This window comes from Salarias fasciatus, chromosome 8 (assembly GCF_902148845.1).
Source record: "Salarias fasciatus chromosome 8, fSalaFa1.1, whole genome shotgun sequence".
Taxonomy (NCBI): domain Eukaryota; kingdom Metazoa; phylum Chordata; class Actinopteri; order Blenniiformes; family Blenniidae; genus Salarias; species Salarias fasciatus.
Window position 1 is genome coordinate 14,443,130 of NC_043752.1, and position 15,751 is coordinate 14,458,880.

Consider the following 15,751-nt stretch of genomic DNA (forward strand, 5'->3'; position numbering starts at 1 on the left):
ACTGTTTGTGGCGTCACGTATCACGAACAATCCCTCTTTAAAAAGCAGATTTTCAGTGAACATGGAGAAACTTTCCCTTCCGCAGCCGAGGAATGTGAAAACCGAGTTATAAGCCGCGGACGTACATCAAACCGCGAAGTGCAGACGCTCAGATGTAGGAACTTGAAAAAAAAATAATGAAAAAAATTCCGCCCACTCTCACTGCTTTTATTCTCTGCAATTATTCCTTGTTTTTATTTCTTAGATAGCATGTCTAATCAAAGTTTGCTCATTATTTTGCTCATTATATTATCGTTTCAACTAAGGAATCGCTCTTTTCCATTGTGTTACTGTGACGAAAATACTGAGGTGTTAATAAAAAAGTATAGATATTATTGATCCCTTTAAGAAAAATCTTGAGCAAATTAGACAGTGCTGGGTTAGATTTTTTATTTTTTATTTTTTTATCATGAATAAAATGCATAACGTTCCACTGCTGTATCAGCATAAAGCATCTCCGAGGAGATCGAGGACCCTCAAGTATGGGAGGGATTTCTGCCACCCTATTAGAACAGGAGGTATGGGTTCATGATCGCGCCGCACCAGGCTTCTCTTGTTGAACTCTGACCTCCATCTCCATACTCACAAATTCACCGGCAGAGTTCACAGGGAGTCTCTGCGGGGATGTGCGAAACAGACTATCTACACTGCAGTCTCTCGAGATGCACATCTATCAATCTCCAGATGAATTATTGAAGGCACGCCACCCCCACCATGTTTTTTACATTGGTTTGAATTAGTGGTTGCTCCAGAGTACAAGGACCACGCTGCATTAGAATTCAAGGGGTGGATTTGTTTAAGTTTTTCTGCTCATGCTGCGTGTGTGTGTGTAGACTAGTCATTTTTCTATTTGTCAATTCCCCCTCTTATACGTCGGGGCTGCTTTCCCCTGGCACTCTTCCCTCACCCTGCAGTCTCTTATCAGAATGATTTCCAACCACATGCTCGGTCTTCACGCGTCACTTCATCGCCACACTTTCCATTTTCTTGTGTAAGTCGCCACGGTCTAATTTCTTGAGTTTTTGGTTGAGTTACAAAACAGATGAATATTAAAAAAAAAAAAATCAAAGTTTCGGTGCATAGAAAACTCCACGTTTGTGAATTTAAACCAACATAAATCAAGTCCTCTTGACGATTGATGCGGCCTCCGAAAAAAACATCTGCAGAGGTCAGCGTGGCGAAATGGCTTCACCTCACACTTTAAAGCTGCACACAGACATGTTGTAGTCCACTCTTTTCCTCCCTAATGAGAAGGAATAAAGAGGGGGATTGAGCAGCTAAGACCCCCTCCCCAATAGATCTGCTTGAACTTGTGAAATAGGATTGACACCGCACTTAAAATGAGCTCGCCGTGTAGGAGCAGCAGACTGAAGCCCCCCAGGAGGCTAAGCTGAATCAATTCTCCTAATGATGTTTGTAATTTAGGAGGCTAATGACATGCACTATGAACTGGAAGACTGTGTGCAGGAGATTCCTCTCGGAGTCAAGAGTGAGGATAAATGTATCACAAAGTCACAAACCGGCGGAGAATGAATTAAGACATTCGAGCGACGGTGTACATTGAGGAAGTTGGACTTTCTGTTTGGAGTTTCCATGTTATTCCACATGCGTGGGGTTTCCCCCAGGTACTACGGTTTGCTAAACAGGAAAAGCGTGTGCTTGAGAGAAACTGGTCAGTGAATTTAGCTGAATGAATGAACAAAAGCTGTGGGTCTTAACACATTTGACATATCTGTTGATTTACATGATGCATCAGGCTGGTTATGCAGCAGGCAACGAAACAACAGTGCAAAACATATACGCCACAGCTGTGAAAACAAAGAGTAATCCCTTTTTTTTGCATGCAATGCAAACTGCAAAGACGTTTGCTCTTTTGAGTGTGAAGTCCACTTCCTGTGGGTTGAGGAATGAAGCCCACTTCCTGTTAGGACGCGTCTTTTGATAGGAGATATTTAGTGCTGCGTTAATGTGCCGCTCATGGATGAGCGGGTCTAAACGTGTCCACATGAGTTCCTGCGAGAATGCGTGCACATCCACTTGCGTGCAACGTGGCAACGGCGAGAGCAACGCCGGCGTAGAAGGCGCGGCGACCGGCACGCCGCGCGATACGTATACAACATGTTGATATGATTACTCCACAGGCTGCTCCCTGTGTTTTCGCCCGGTCATTAACAACCTATTTGAAGACTTTGTCAATAGGTGCCAAGACAACAAGAAGCAACATCGCCCCCTCCGTGCTCGCCGCCCCCCCCCCCCCTCCGTCCACTTGCCTTTCTTTTCCCTCATTAATATGGAAATGAGTCGCTTATTGTTGCTGGAGAAAGGGAAGAAAGCTGTCATGTCTTTGGTGACAGACTCAATGGATGTGTTTGGATTGCAGGGCTTGCTGTTTTGCGGGAGCATGTCTTATCTTTGTTTAGGCAGCGAATCAAAAATGTAAACATCACTTCATTAGCATCTGTCAGGAAGCTTAACGCTATGATTTTTAATACACGGCTAAACCTCTGAATAGGCAAGCAGGCCTCGTTATTCTGTCTCTCCTTTTATCTACACTTTGTTTGCTAGTTAATTTCTCAAAGGGGAACTTATTTAATCCTCTGCCTTTGCTGGTGAAAACCATATTGCCATCCCTCCCCGCCATAACAACACTTAACAAGAGTCACAATATTTTCCTGCAGGTTGGTTATCATTTTCACATTTCTCCTCATTTGCAGATAAAAAAAAAAAAATCCAAAGGTTATTTTGTCAGTCAGATGAAAAGCAAACCCCCCAAAAGGAACTTGAGCTCTGGGAAGTGTCAGAATATGAATAATACATAAATTAGATGCACTATTCTTAACCTTTAAGAGAGATCAAAAAGACTTGTGTTCAAGCCAATCACTGCTGCGATCAACATCACACTTCATCAAGACACACACACACACGCACACACACTCCATTCACTTCAAGCATACCTTCATATTGTAGAATGCTATAATTACTGGGATATGACTGAAAGCAACAAAGATTTGGCAAATGCAACTGCTTATCTCAATTAAGTGCTTTGTTTTCTCGAGGAGATTTTGCGTCGCTCCGAGGCGAGGAGTCATATTTTGGGCTTTTCAAAAGGCTCTGACCTCCTCGTGCGCTCTGTAGGTGTCACCAGTCGGCTGTTTTTCCAGCTGCAATGAACTTTTCATCACTAAATTGGGGCAACTCACAGTTGCAGACACGCCGAACCGAGAAGTTTTTTTTCCTGAAGAAATCTGCGAGGGGGGGGGGGGGGGGGGAGCCGCGGCAGAGCCTCGCAGATGGGTATTGAGACAACGTGATAGATTTAAGGGAGTAAATGTCAGCTACTCCTCGGGGAGGTTGGAGGAATAATGGGCTGTGATTTGGGTGACGCGCTCTCGTGTCAAACCACCGGGTCAATTTGTAAGTTTATCTCGAACAAGGCAGACAAAGATCATGGATTACATACTTCAGAGTGAGCGATAGAAATATCAGCCTTGCTGTCGGACATACCTCCACATAGTCTGAAAGAGTCTCTGCCTGTGAGATCGGCAGCACGTAAGGAGAGGAGGAAAGAAGCTGTGTTTAAACGGTCAGTCGCTCCGTTTGTCGTTAGTGCTTCCGTTCATTAGCTGGGATACACTTGAACCTCCCCTCGTCAATAATCACCTCCGACGACTTTAATCTGGATTGGACTGGTCTGGAGGACGGCAGACTTACCAGCAAACCAACTGTTCACCACCCGATACATGCAGGCGAATGAAGGAGGAATATTTTCTTTTCTTTTATAAACTGAAAAAGGTTACGTTTCTCTAAAATTCTGTTTTCTTAGATTCTTCAAGACATTACAAGGTTTTGTCTGGAACTGCACTAGATGTCTTCTGTTCCGGACAAATTGTACTAATTACCAAGAGAAATGGCTATTTTATTCTTTCGCCTGATAGTGAGAATATCTGATCTCTCTGTGTTTGTATGCAATCCTGGGAATTTATCTCAGAGTTCAACAACACGCCTCTTTGAGGTTATTTTGGTGTCTATAAATTGCCTGTAGGAGTGAGTGTGTGTGTGTGTGTGTGTGTGTGTCCCTCAGGGTTTGCCCTTAAACGGACTGGAGATCTGTCCGGGTTGTACCCGGCTTTCACCCGTCGCGTGCGATCGAGAGCAAACCCTCCTGAAACCCAGGATTGGATGTGGCAGCGCGGAAGATGGATGAAACAATTCTGCTTAAAGACAAATACAAGAGACGTCTCCGTAATAAATAAAAAACCAAAGCTTTGCCACATTTTAACAAAGAATTGATGACTTGCTCCGCATTGATTAAGCTGAAGTTGCCATTCTGTGAAAAGAATACATCAGATGTAATTATGTATAAGAGCCCTCTCAGATAGATTCCTTTCCCTTTAAATCACTTCAGATTTTTTGTTGCACTCCTAATTGTCGATTCAGAAGTTGTTCCAATTGCTGAAGTGCCTTTATGTGAAATCAGGGGAGAGGAGGGTGAAGGGATGAATGTGTGTGTAATGTTTTTGCATTTGTATTCCTCTATCCATCTCCCTTTTTGTCAGAATGGTTTCATTTCCATGTCAGTGATTTATGTAGGGAGATAGGAGAGAGCCTGTTAATGGGATATTTCTTCTGCTCTCCTCATGAACAACAACATGTCAAAATAAAGATAAAAAACCGAACCCAAATGCTTGCCGGGGGAACAAATTAGGTCTTGTGGCAATATTGTGAAAAAAAAGGGGAGCTTTTCCATCATGCTACTCTAAACTCATAAACATCCAAGCATCCTGGATTTGATGTGTATCTTCTCATTTTAAAACACTGGGCTGTAATTGAAACTTATCCCTTCTCCACAGCAGAATAATTCACCTTGAAAATGCACTCAGTGTTAACCGGTAAACAGGAGACAGCGAGCCATAATAGAAAACAATGCTGTTTTTCGATATCGCCCACTAGATCGAAAGAAAAAGCTTCACTTATTCAAAAATAACTGAGCAGAAAGGGAATATCCCGCTTTCCTGTGAGAAATGTGCGCCTGATGGCGGTTCGACCGGGATAAAGTTTGAGATTTCCAAGAAATCTCACAGGCATTTTATGAGAGCGCTTTCACAACGGTACATAAATGTAATCTAAAAATGAACTGTATACCTCTTGAGCTTCTTTCCATCGGTTGATTTATATTGGCGAGTTTGTCTGTTACTTCTTTGTTCTTTGACAGTAGCAATAAAGCTGCGGTCGGCAGCCATTGTTCCTTGTTTGTAATTGTCACATACAGATGTGGATTGACGCGGCCTTGGGGAGGAGCCCTCTGATTGGTCAGACTATTTCTTGGAAATTTTAAATATAAGCTCAATGGAAATTTGGATTACACTCCATTGATCCCATTTCCCAGCTGCGTGAAAGCAGCGTCACCCTTGCTCTACAACTTGGTCTTGTCATTAAGGCTTTTTGTTTTCTCAATCTATGTCAAATGCTTGCTTTATTTTTTTAAACTTTCCTCTTCACTCCCCCTAAAACGGCGATAAATGCTTGATGACTCATCTTGCGCCCGTGGCCATTCACTAATTCCGTATAGAAATGCTTGTGCAGCTTACCGTGCGTCTCCAACTGCAAAGCCGGATGACGCCTCAGAACTGACAGTGGCGCGCAACGCACACACACACACAGGGCAAACGGTTAAATCTGGAAATAGGAAGTCAAGTGAAAATTACACAGCTCTGACATTGTTTCATGGAGGTGCATCAGTAACACATGTTACATATGTAAGATTCCAGGTATGTAAATTTGGCATGTCTTTTCCTGGAGGGGAAGTGTGTGTGTGTGTCTGTGTTACTTTGCGGGGTTGCGCAAACAGAATCTGAAGTGGGTCGTCCACTAACCTCAGACCCCCCCAGAGTACTGTGGGTCTGGGCCAGAGAAGAAGGGAGTGGTGTCCTGCTGAGATGCAGAGTCTGGTCTGGAGGTAATGGGCAGAAGGGAAAAAGAGCCTTGCCTGTGGCGTGGCACAAAATGAATTACTGCCATCTTTCTGCTCCTCTGCCTCACAGTGAGAGCAGAGTCTGGAGGGCCAGATAACAAGGGCACAGAACCACAAACTAAAGCAAAATGGAGAACTGCCCAGGAAGAAAAAAAATAAAAAAAAGCTGTCTGGCGGAGTTAATATCATGTCATTTATGATGATTTGGCTGAACGTATGACGAGGTCATTCTCATTTCTGTGTTAATGTCGCGCCAGACAGTGGAGCAGGGTGGCGACAATGACTGGCACTTTTCTTTTTATTTCTCAGCTCCTCCGTTTCATATTTAGGGAGATAGAACCCGGCTTATATCCTATTCCAGCGGCGTGCTTCCACGCTTAGGAAATACTGATAAGAATTTGGATGCGTCGCAAAACACAGGTCAGGCGGACGGACACACGACGGCTTCACAACTTTCCTTTTCCAAAGCCCTCATCTTAACCTTGGACTGCAGTTTGCGCATTATTCCAGTGTTTTTAGAAGCGGGTCTGTAATTTGATGTGATCGGAGGTGTTTTATTCAAAAGATCAATTTTATGCACTCATCTGTTTAATTTGAAGCCTGCAAATATCTGTAATTTGTGATAACGCCTCGTATTTCTGTATTTGCAGCTTGTTTTTTTTTTAAGATTGTTTTGGGCACTTGTGTTTTTTTTTTTTTTTTTAACAGATGGAGTACACTATGCTATCAGAAAACGTTGATTCCTTCATCAGCCTGCTAATAGCTGAGGTCCGCAGGAAACCGGCCACCTGTACGTCAATATGTCACATGTGCTTTATCGACCACTTCATTTTGCTCGCGCATTAGAGATTCCTTTTCTTCCTGTATATTATGCATGAGAGCGTGTTCCATAGTGCAGGACGGGATCTTTTGGGACGTCTAAATAATTTCCCATAAACATGAGTTTAATTTCCTCGGGGATCAATACTCCGCTGTCATCAATCCTTACCTCTTTGATGCTCACTGGGTCAGCACAAGTGTAGTCTGCAGCCCACTGGGCTTGTATGTTGTGGTTACTGAGGCCGGGATGAAGCTGTAAGCCGATACGTCCGACCTCAAGAGCATCCTGAAGAGGAAGTACTCAAGGATGCGATAGATCAGAAATGAGGAGGGTTCATTAGGTCTCTGCTGAGCTTATTAGCAGATTTTTAATACAGATAACTCAATTTGAAAGTACAGAGGAGCAGTGATTCAGCAAGGACGATTTCATCAAACCTGAAATCCTGAATATTTTTTTGAATTTGACATGAGTAGTTGAAGTGGGGAGGAAAAAAATGGGCGCATAATGAGGTCAAAGCATTAGGAAACTGTTGAGTTGCATATTGATTCATCTTGCCCTGCCCTGTTTGAACATGTCACCTGCATGCAAATTATTTTCTTTCTTGTCTACCCCAAGAGGAGGGAGGGAAGAAGAAAAAAAAAAACATACTTGAATTCATTGATGCCATTGTGTGTTATGAGATACAATCAATCTGGTGAGTGGGCGGGAAAGCGGGATGAGGGGCCCGCAGAGATTAAACAGAAGCCTCACCATGGATGTTCCAAAAACAAAATAAATCCATTCATCCAATTAGGGGCTGTGGAATATTCCAAAAAAACACCAGTTGGATGGGAGCTTTTCTACTAATTTACACACTGCTTCGATCCGTATATCCTAATAGACCGGACAAGATTACAGACCACATCAAAGTCTGCGAGACTTAAAAACAAATAAGCCGGAGTGACAGTGTGGCGCAGTGTATTTGAAGCAGGCTGTACTAATGCAATACTGGGTAAACAAAATAAACTGTGTCTGTGTAATGAATTTTTGCAAGTTCCTCTAAGAAAACTATTAAACTTTTCAAGCTATTCTGTTGCAATTATTCATGCCTTTATTTGTTATGTTGCATTATTTCATTGTGAGCTAGTTTTAAACTCAATACCAAATATCTCTTCTGTGTTTATAGCCCCCCCTTCCTTTCTTTCTCTCTTCCTTTTGGAATAAAATTAGCTTAGCTGTTCAACTTTGATTAACACCCAGCGTTCCCCACCCTGCTGAGCAACTCCCCGTGTTTGATGAATCTGGCCCTGTTTGTTTTCCCGCTTCTCCCGGTGTATGATGCATGACGGCGCTCCCCTCAAAATGCAGCTTTATTCCACACAGGGGAAACAGGCAGCGTGGCAGGCAGCGCCTCCTCCCCTCCTCCCCTCCCCTCCTTTTCACCGAGCAGCTCAAAACCTTGAAAAAGAAAAGGTGGCACAGAGATGAATACCAGTCTTTTTTTCTTTTTTTTTTTTTTTGCAAAGGCAGAAGAGTGGTCATCCTGTATCAAAGTGATGTATGAAGGTAAGTAAACAGCTCTGGATAAGCTCTTAACCCTGCAGATGTATTGCATCTGGTGGCCTCACAGAGAAACAATGTCACACAGTATTAGACCCTGCACTCTGTCAACGGCGAGCCATTTGATTATATTTGAGCGCCGTCTGGCATATGTGCGGCTCACCTGCCGATCGAGGCGGCAACACAAAAGTGCTTCGAGACTAACATTTATCCACGCAGACAAAAAAAAAACCTACTGAGATCTGTGTCCCAGTTAAAACGGTGTCAGGGTCACAGAAACGAATGAAAGGCTAAATGAAAACTTAAAACTGACTTTTGTGTCTGAAATTCAGTCACTCCAATGTGATTTGACGCCAGTTCTCTTGGTGCACGTGCAACTTGTGTTTTCAAGTTCTGGCCAGGGGCTTGCAGTAGTACATCTGGGGGGAGGGGCTTGCAGCGCAACGAGCCCTCTGATGTCCTGCCGCCGGTAATTTGTTCCGAGACAAGGAGGGGAATATTGCTGCGCTGTCACTGCGGTGTCAAGCCTCGCGCTGCAGGACCGATTTCGCTGACACGCCGTATCCTCCAGAAGAAGTTGCAGCTCAGTGCTGCTCCCCACGGGGATAAAAAAAAAAAAAAAAATGGCCGCAGAAGCATTGCAGAGCACACATGTTTATACACCCGAGCAACAGTCGCTAACTTTATTCTCCGACACTGTGCTGCATTATAAGCCGCCACCAGAATACAATACGGCAATAAGGCAATTAGAAAAAGCTGTGCTGTGTGTCTCTCTGATGAGCTAGCCCCCTTTCTCTCTCCTGTAAAGGAGCCAAACAGAGCCACCATCCAGAAATCAATGGAGCGCTCCTCATAAAGGGATTGTCAAATTCAAGTCTGTGCAATTTGTTTTGTGATAACTCTGCAGGCTCATGCATGGAATCAATATGAGGGCCAGTCGCACAAAAGAGAGAGAGAGAGACGGGTTTGAATGTGCATTGATTCATATTCAGCAGCACTAAAAGCACAGAACTGGGAAGTGTTAATCTTTGATTATGTGTGCATAAGCTTTTCTAAGTGTAGCTTGGATGTGAGTTGTCTCCACAAACAGGAAGTGGTAGTAAGTACAGTGCTGCAGTGCTGGCATCCCCTCGTTTGCCCCGCGACTTGACCTTCTCAGATGAACCACCCCACTGCTTTTTAAAACACATAAATCACGGGAAAGACTTGGACAACAAGCCGGTAATTGTGATTAAAAGCATAACCTGCAGAGCCGGCCTTATAAATGCTCAAAGAAACCACCAACAACCGCTTCCCAGGCAGGAGGTCACCGGCTAAATCTCACGCTGGAACTCATTTTCCTTGACTGGTTTGAATTTAATAACTCCTCGACTTTTTGCATCCATCTGCTGAAATGTTAGGTCATAAATGCCTCCTCAGGTTAGCGACTGGACGATGCATGTTGAAGCTGCTTTTTGCATTTATTATGCTTTAATACTTTATGTACCATTTTATGTGCTTTCTGTCCCTTAATCACCCTTAAAAAAACAATATATCAGCACATATTTCTTTAATGTATCAGCAGAAGCGTATATTGTGGCAAATCTTGAAGATTTTTTTTTTTTTTGTACTCGCACAGAATGCCATTCGTGAAAGATATAAGTCAATTAACCTGAAGGACTGCATCTATGCCACCTCCCCCCTCCTCATCACTCCATAAAAAGCTGGGTGGAAAAATAGCAGCAGCCCTCCCTTTTGTGGAAAATCATTACACAATCTGGGAAAGAATAGAATATTCTGTGCCCAGGCTTGCCTCCTGTTATTGCACCATTAATAACTTTTGCTGCCGCCAAACAGACAACACCAAGCTTGGCTGGAGAGGAGCCGACTAATGCAGTCAGTAAATTAAAACCATCGGTGTTCGTTTTCATAAAACAGACCAATCCCTGTTGTCAGAGGTTGGGTTTTTTTTTTTTTCTTTCTTTCTGTTTTTGTTTTCTCCCTCTCATTCCTCCACCAAGTACATCTATTTATGTTGTACTTTCTAAAAGAATGGCTGCATTTCTCATTTCCCGCTGAGCAAACAAACCCTCAGAAAGTGCACCAAACATCAAGCTGCATGCTCCCACTGCTGACTTTAACGCGACGGAATGAAGTTTTCTGAAGAGAACTTGAAATTATTGCATGAAAACAAAAGTCACACACACACCAAACGGTTTATGTCAAGGAAATACAGTGAGATGGACAACAGAACAGTTAATCTCTCAATTTAATCTGAGTACCTGTGTTAGGAAAAAAAAAAGTTTGTAATCAAACTTTGTAATTAAAAGCAAATGCCACATAATGCCTATATATCCCATTTGCTCTGTACGTTCATATGTGCAATGTAATTATGGGGGAATCTTCAGCTTCATTATGATGTATGGTTGTTATAGAAACAACACTCGCTGCAAGAAGCGCTTGGGGATGACATAAGCCCGGCTTACAGGAAATACACCCGGTGTGGAATTAGCCTCTATAGCCTTCATAAATATACCAGCAGCAAATCAACAGGAGAGGGTCTCATGGAAATACATGTAAAGCATATATTAAACTCATCACGTCTTTCCGGTGATGAGTTTCAGGTTATATCTCGTTCTGTGTGTTTGCGAATTAGAAATAGTGGAAACATCAAGAGTATAACCAGGCTAAAAATTTGCAGAGACCACAACTCCTAATCTGTGAAATTGGATGAATTTAAGTTGCCTACCAAATGGGATTAAATTGTATTGGCTGCAGTTTGCTGAGAGGGGGGCATGTGTGAAAGGAATGGATACGGATGTTACAGTATTAAAAGAGGCCCCCTTATATTTCACCCAGGAAACACAGTGGAGAGCATCCAGTGGGAGTCAATGGGCTCAGGGAGGCTGGAGTGCCAGCTCAAGAGAGGAGGCTTAACAAAGGCTGTGTGGGAGGGCTTCTGTACACTGTGTGCTCATGAAGTGGAGCATTGTCTCAAGTTTTCCCCCCAACTGCCAACCCACACGTGTAGTCACAAACCTACCACCCTACGATACACCTAATCATCATGAAATGCCCTGCACACGGGTAAACGGTGCACATTTGTACACGTTAGCGCCGAACAACCTGAACTTCACCTCGCTAAGTGAGGGCGAATTAAATCACTGAAATACTTGTTCGTGTCGCGTTTAGCTCTGGTGAGGCTTTTGGAAGATTTGAGAAAACAACCTAAGTGCAAGGTCATCTCCATTTAAAGATGAGAGACATGATTCAAATGGAAATTAAAGCATGACGAACCTTGAAAATTTTGGGTATTCATCGAGCTGGTAAGTAACGCTAAAAGAGAAACAGAGTTGCGTTTGGGAAAACGTAAGATTAAAGTGGAGAGAGACTTCACTCATGGCTGAGTGTGACCGTTTCAGACATATAGCATGTGTTTATTGGGCAACAGCGGAAAGTATGATGTATTTTTAAAAAATCCATTCAGTTGCAAACAGTGGAGGGATTCTGGCTCTCACTCTGGAGAGGTAAGCAGCACCTAATCCCAGCATCACAATTTGTAACGCTGGCTGCTTATTAGGTGGTATCTCGGGCATTATGGGCTCAAGTAATTAACATGAGCCACCCAAGGGTAAAGGTGTTCATGGTACATATGGAGGCTAAGCCAGTCAAACTGGGGCCGGTAATGAAATCAGATACAGATCCCTCCAGTGGGTCACGTGCCGCCCGGCCTGGTCACGGCTCTCACCGAACGCCCGCTCTGACAATTAAAAGGCTGCATCAAATAGTAAAATCACCCATCAGCAATTACCCCCTGCTCTTTAATGACACAGGAGCACAGAACGAGTCGGTTTGTGTTTTTTTAATTCTCGGGGCTTAAAAGTGAAGATATATAAATCACATTTTCCCTCGGTGTAATTTTAAGATGATTATTTTCACAATTAGCTAATGGCATTAGGAGATGGAAATCTCAACAAATGGACTTTGTCTGCTCCCCTCTTGTGTTGTGTCAAAAAGAACACCGGCATGGGCTGTGACTTCCAAATATAATGAGTTTCTCTCCTGACTTGATAATTGAAGATATAATGAGGGAGTGAGAAAAAACAGAGACTTAAGGGGAGAGAGAGAGAGAGAGAGAGAGAGAGAGAGAGAGAGAGAGAGAGAGAGAAAGAGAGAGAGAGAGAAAGTGCCCCATATATTTTGCCATAGCCCTGGGGGCTGGGCACACACACCCCCAGCATTGCAACCTACTTTTTACACCCCTCCTTAGAAAAAAAAAAAAAGGAAGAAAAAAAAGCCCAAAGTGTCCTGAGCCCAAATTCAATCTGCTTCTTGTGACACCATTGTCTTCTTCACTCTGTGCCAGCATTGCAGACGGTGCTGCCGGCTCCCTAAACGGCCGATGATGAGCTGTTTGTCTTCATGTTGACTGCAGGTACATAATTTACTGGTAAGCAAACAGGTAGACATACAGCAAAAAAACTGATAAATCCCAAAACAAGTGTCACACAGGACTGTATGTAAATTTTCATTTGTGCAACGTTAGAAATCATAATAGGAATATTGTATTCTTTCACCTGTGTTTTTTAATAACACATTTGCTGATGTGAATGGCTTTTGGTTTGTTATGAATGTTTCATCAGCTCAATTCATATGAGAGACATATAAAAGTAAAATTATATTTGCTTATTGTTATTTTCTCCCCCTTCCCTTTCTTGGGATGAACCTCCGTCACACTTATCGCCTCGGCATCTGCATTGTAAATGGAATTGAACAAGGGCAAAGCATTAGGATGCAAATTAAAGACCTTCAAAAAGCAGCCAAAAAAAAAAAGATGATAGTGAGCAGGAAACCAAGGGGGCATTTAGCAAAGTATTGAAGTTTTTGCTTGACTGCTTTTTACGAGGCTCTCATTTTCCAGGACTTCTGTCAACATGTTGATGAAACGTATTAGTTTAATTTACAAATGAGGTTTGGAAGAAAGGCTGTTGTTTCCCAACTCATATTGACTCATTTGAAATAATTATTGCATGAAATTCCAAAAATTATTTTCTGAGCCAAGCGAATCCAAAGCTTGTACTGTCAACACAAAGCTTATGTGTATTAGAAATACAGGTATCCCTGGAACAGTCAGATCATGTGACCAATCAATTTTCTATTGGTGGAAAAATGCAAAACATGAACCAATTAAAGGAATACTCCAAAGATTTTGGACCCACGCCCTATCCCTATCATTTACAAAGTGAGATAAGCTCATAAATACCTTTTTTGTGTCTGTGTGTCTAGTGCCTGGCTAACAGCTGTTAGCCTCGTAGTTAGCTTAGCTCAACTGCTGGAGGTGAAGAGGAAACAGAGCCGGACTGACGAAAGTGGACAAAATACTCCTTCCAGTGGTCCAGGGGACGGCGTATTAGCAAGTGAAGTAAATCCGAATGGTTATAAAACATTTTAAAAGACGTGTTTTCTTTTTAATCCGTTAAAATAACGTTTTGATACACACAGACCTGCGCATGCGCCGTGCTCCGGGGAAGGATATACCAGAGCACACCCGCTGAGTCTATGGCTTCTACTGCTGTGCTCCGGTATATCTTTCCACAGAGCACTATGCTTGTGCAGATCTGTGTGCATCAAAACGTTATTTCAACGGATTGAAAAGAAAACACGTCTTTTAAAATGTTTTATAACCATTCGGATTTCTTTCACGTGCTAATAGGCCATCCCCTGGACCACTGGAAGGAGTATTTTGTCCACTTTCGTCAGTCCAGCTCTGTCTCCTATTCACCTCCAGCAGTTGAGCTAAGCTAACTACGATGCTAACAGCTGGGATCCAGCCACTGGATGCACAGAGACAAATAAGGTATTTATGAGCTTATCTCACTTTGTAAATGATAAGGATAGGGCGTGGGTCCAAAGTCTTCGGAATATTCCTTTAAGGTTTCAAGAAATTCAAGGAATTTATTATATTATATTGAGTTACTCCTTTACTCCCATCATAAATGGGAGAACTCCTAGAGGTCAACATATAAACCATGGTTATAATAAGCTCTACAGTGCTGTTTTTCTTTCTACTTTGATTTCCTGCTTTGACAAAGTGTTTGTCTTGAGAAGATACACAAATGATTATCTTAATCAAACTGTGTTAAACATTAGTTGGCTAAATGGAAGATGTGATCCGCGCGTCTTTTAAATTGTGCGTTGCGTCCGGGAAGTTATCATACATCAGCTTAAGCTATGCACAGTTATTGTGCCACTATATCGTTATACATTAGCTTCACAGAGCTCAGATAATAGATTTCATGATGTAATGTGATAATTAAACATTCCATTTACAAATACGAACCCAGAGCTCATTAGAAACAAGTGAGACACTGTCAGCGAGCAGCTTTCAACTGTTCCTGGCAGAAGGGCTTCCTTTAGTACCTTTATAATTTATATCTAAATGGCTTTTTCATGACACGAACAGCAACGCGTCGTATAATGAGGGATCGCCTGGTAATCCAATTCAAATGAGGTTCACGGCGGCGTACATTCCACGCGGGTTTTTGATTTATTGTTTTCAAAAAAAAAAAAAAACTCATTCGGCGCTCATCTCTCTGTGTACACGCGGCACCTTTTGTTTACCGCTGCTATCATGTCTCTGTCAATCACGCCGGAGTCGCGCTATACTTCCAACAAACGCAAAGGTAGAGGGGTGGAGAGTCGGCGCGGGAAAGGCTTGCCATTTCTCCTCTTTTCATGTTCCATGTCTCTATCTATACCTCTCGGCATGACAGTAATTGCTGCCAGCAGGTAACACATTCAATTAAAGGTGTTATCCTTTGATACAAGCAAAACATGTATATTCCCTGATAGAGTCGATAGAATTTGATACATTTGAATATTGCAAGAGGCATCCATCGTGCATGTTTTGAAACTAGCTTAAAAGCACTAAAGTGAAATTTAATCAGGTTTTTTTTTTTTGGTTTTTTTTTCTGCGGGAACCGTGTACTGCTTTAACAGTCAAGAGAAGCAATTAAAAGCTGGCAGAGGGTTAACTAACACCCCGGCGGAGCGAAATCGATGAGCGGCATCCTGCTTGAACTAATCACAGCACTGAGGGTGAAGCCAGCCGGTAGACATGAAAAGTACAGGCGGCAATGACGGGGCTAATGGTTCGGAAAATACTACTGATGAATGAGGAGAAAAGGTTGCGACTCCGTCTTCGCCCTCTTTTATTTACCTTGCTCCTGGGCGCCATGATAACCTGAATTAGGTGCTGGAGCTGTTGTTGGATGACACGGCTCAGAGTGCGGCTAGATGGATGCTCAGATGGATTTACATACCCTGATGAACGCCGCTTATACTTCATGCTTATATTCGCAGCAAAGCAAGGCGAGACATGCTTGCTCTCAGCAGGTAATGCC